This window comes from Myotis lucifugus, unplaced genomic scaffold (genome assembly GCF_000147115.1).
Source record: "Myotis lucifugus unplaced genomic scaffold, Myoluc2.0 scaffold_284, whole genome shotgun sequence".
NCBI lineage: Eukaryota > Metazoa > Chordata > Mammalia > Chiroptera > Vespertilionidae > Myotis > Myotis lucifugus.
Window position 1 is genome coordinate 74411 of NW_005871332.1, and position 3662 is coordinate 78072.

Genomic DNA, 3662 nt, shown 5'->3' on the forward strand with positions numbered 1-3662 from the left:
CATTTGAAGGTTTAAAATCTGTTAGTTATCCTATCTAATAATAGACAAAGATTGAAATTAACCGTACCTCTGCTATGCTTCCCATTGGCTAATCAGCGAGATATGCAAATTAACCACCAACAAAGATGATGGCCGGCAGCCACACAGCTGAAGCGAGCAGGAGGCTCTGACCTCCACTCTAAGCAACAAAGTTGCAATTATAGAAGCTAAACAAACCCCAGATACCTGCTTTCAGCAGGCTGTGGCCTTGGAGCTGGAGCAGCAACAAAGTTTCAATTATAGTGTTGGGGTCCAGCCCCAGCAGGTCAAGGGGTTCCCAAAGGTGTGGACAGAGTCGGCGAAGAATGAAGGAATGATACAGAGACAGCGTTCAGTTGATCAGCAGCCTAGCCAGGATCTCTAGCCCGGATCTCCAGCCAAGTTCTGTCTAGGAACTCCAGCCAGGTTCTCCAGATTCTCCAGCCAGGTTCGGTCGCCAGGTTCTGTCCTCTATTGTCTTGTTACATCTGTATTTATACCAGTGTGTGCCCGTGGTATTGACGTTGAACAGGTGTCTCTTGTCATCAACTTTGACCTTCCTGTGGACAAGGATGGGAACCCAGACAACGAGACTTACCTGCACCAGATCGGGCGCACTGGCCGCTTTGGCAAGAGGGGCCTGGCAGTGAACATGGTCGACAGCAAGCACAGCATGAACATCCTCAACAGAAACCAGGAGCATTTTAATAAGAAAATAGAAAGTCTGGACGAGATTGAGAAAATAGCCAACTGAGAAGCTCCTGCAGGTCCTGCGCAGGAAACCCGTGCTTTCACAGCACAGGCCTGGACGTCACAGAAGGACAAAGGCACAAGTGGACAGGAACCACCTGCCTTATTTTAAACTACGTTTGGAGCCGAAACCGGTTTGGCTCAGTGGATAGAGCGTCGGCCTGCAGACTGAAAGGTCCCCCGGGTTCGATTCCATTCAAGGGCATGTACCTTGGTTGCGGGCACATCCCCAGTGGGAAGTTTCATCTGATTCTCAGTCTTGATTGTTTATATCTAATCTATTTTCTTCCATTGTAAACATTATGAATCTTTCCACTATTCTCTGAGTTCTGAAAGCTCATATTTATAAGCCTATTATAAGTCCATTTTTATTAATTGTAATGGAGCTTTTCAATGTGGAAAGTCATGTTCTTCACTTAATTTTTCACTTACCATTTTCATGAGTGTTTTTCTTGGTGATTTCTACCTTTCCATTTTCCCTGTCATCCTATTATTCAGGTATTGGATCACCTGTATTTCTCTAATTTTCTTATGACTACTCATATTTTCTATTTGTGTTTTTTAAAAAAATCTAATTTCTGGGAGAGTTTCTCAATTTCTCTTCTAATTCATATATTGAATTTCTAGTATTATACTTTTAATTTCCAATGATTCTTTTTTAAACTTTTCTGAATGTTCCTTTTTAATAGAACCTCCAGTTTCAGGGATACAATATCGTCTCATTTCTCTGAATATTTTAATGATAACTTTAAAAAAGTTTCCATCTCCTTCTATAGTCTTTGTTTCCTCTAAGTTGCAACTCATCATTTTTTTCCCTTTTGTTCATCTTGTCTTTTATGTTGGAGATTTTCCTCAAATATCTAAGGATTCTTATCTGCTTAGTAATAATTAAGTGGATCAGTTGCCCAGCTGTGGCTCAATGGTTGAGCATTGACCCATGAACCAGGAGATCATGGTTCCATTCCCAGTCAGGGCATATGCCCAAGTTGCAGGCTCTATCCTCAGTGTGGGACATGCAGGAGGTAGCTGATCAATGATTCTCTCTCATCATTGATGTTTCTATCCCTCTCTCTGAGATAAAATAAATAAATAAAAAGAAATAGTGGATCACTTAAAAGCTCAGTGAAGTTTCTTTGTTAGCCTGGGAGGCTTGATAATTATGGGTCTCACTGTAGAGTGGTTGGGTGTCTGTCGATGAGAATTTCCACCTCACATCAGTATTTCTAGGTCATTTATCTTGGTGGGGTCACATTTCAAAAGAAGAAACTTTTCCACTCTTGTGTGGGTGGTATGAACCTCACTATCTGCTTTCTTGGAGCCAAGTTGGGGAAGAGCACTGGCAGTGGTTTCAACATATAGTATGTATACATATTTTACTTAATCCTCTTCTTTTCAATATAGTGCCCACACTATTAACTGTTCCTAGAGACCCCAGTCCAGAGCCCCCTCCCCCTTTTTTTCAGCTTTCTAAGGGAATCAGGCCCCAGTTGTCTGCCAGGTAGAAGTGAATGCTGGTTTTTTGTTTTCCCCACCAGTGTCTCTGGTTTATTAGGTAAGATACCTGTTGTCCTGCTTTCCAGCTTCCAACATTTTATTGCTCTCATTTCCTTTGAAACTTGCGAATCTTTAAAATAAAAAAGTACCTTTTTGTTTTTTGTGTTTTGTAAGGGTGTCAGAGGAAATGTGTAGGTTTAATCTGTCATCTTTAGGTGGAAGTTCAACATGCCTTTATTGAGCACCTGCCTGGACTAGATTGTGTTGGAACCGTGGGGAATACACAGATATTCTGTTGTGTAATGTAATTGAATCACTGTCAGGTCTCAGCTATGAACTGAAAATCTAGACCTAACCTTAGGAAGCACTGAGTAATTCAAGATGCTGATTTCCTCATGATCGAGAGCCAAATTAAATGTGGGAAGTATGCTGATGGATGCAATAATTATGACAGAATGAGCAAGAAAACTTTTATATAAATACTTTATGTATTCAGATTTCTACACGCTGTTGTATTTTTTCATTCTTTTTTTTTTTATTGTTAGACCACAGGAAATTAATGAAGAAGATGGAAAAAAGAATGACTTTACCACCTCCACCCCTGAGCAATGTCCAAGACAGTTTTGGATAAATAATTCCCCAGAATTCAAATATATTAAAATGGAAGCCACACAATCAAATGTCCATAGGAGCCACACTGGTACTATATTCAGTCACATTACAGAGAAATAATAGTACATAATAAGAATATATGGCAAGAAGCCTTTGGCCTCAGAGTGGGGTGACTGTAGAATGCTTAAGAACGGTAAAGAGAGTGCCCTGTGGAAGTGACTCCTTGTTGTAGAACTTCAGCCTGACGTTGCCTTGTGGAGATGAGTAACGCAAGTTTTCCATGGAAACCAGAAACCTATATTTTAATATAAAATATGAAAATGAGAAAGTAGAAGATGGAAATTAAAAAATATTAATATGAAATAATCCAATTTAAAGTTTTATTTATTACTAGAGGCCCGGTGCACAAAAATTTGTGCACTCGGGGGTCCCTCAGCCCAGCCTGTGCCCTCTCGCAGTCTGGGACCCCTCGGGGGATGTCCACCTGCTGGCTTAGGCCTGCTCCCCGGGGGATTGTGCCTAAGCTGGCAGTGATACATCCCTTGGGGGATGTCCACTTGCCAGCGGGCCTAAGCTGCAGTTGAACATCCACAGAGCTGCTGAGGAGGCAGGAGAGGCTCCCACCATCGCCGCTGTGATGCCGTCAGCCTGGCTTGTGGCTGAGCAGAGCTCCCCCTGTGGGAGTGCACTGACTGCCAGGGGGCAGCTCCTGCATTGAGCATCTGCCTCCTGGTGGTCAGTGTGTGTCATAGTGACCAGTCATTCTCAGTCGTTCTGCTGTTAGGGTC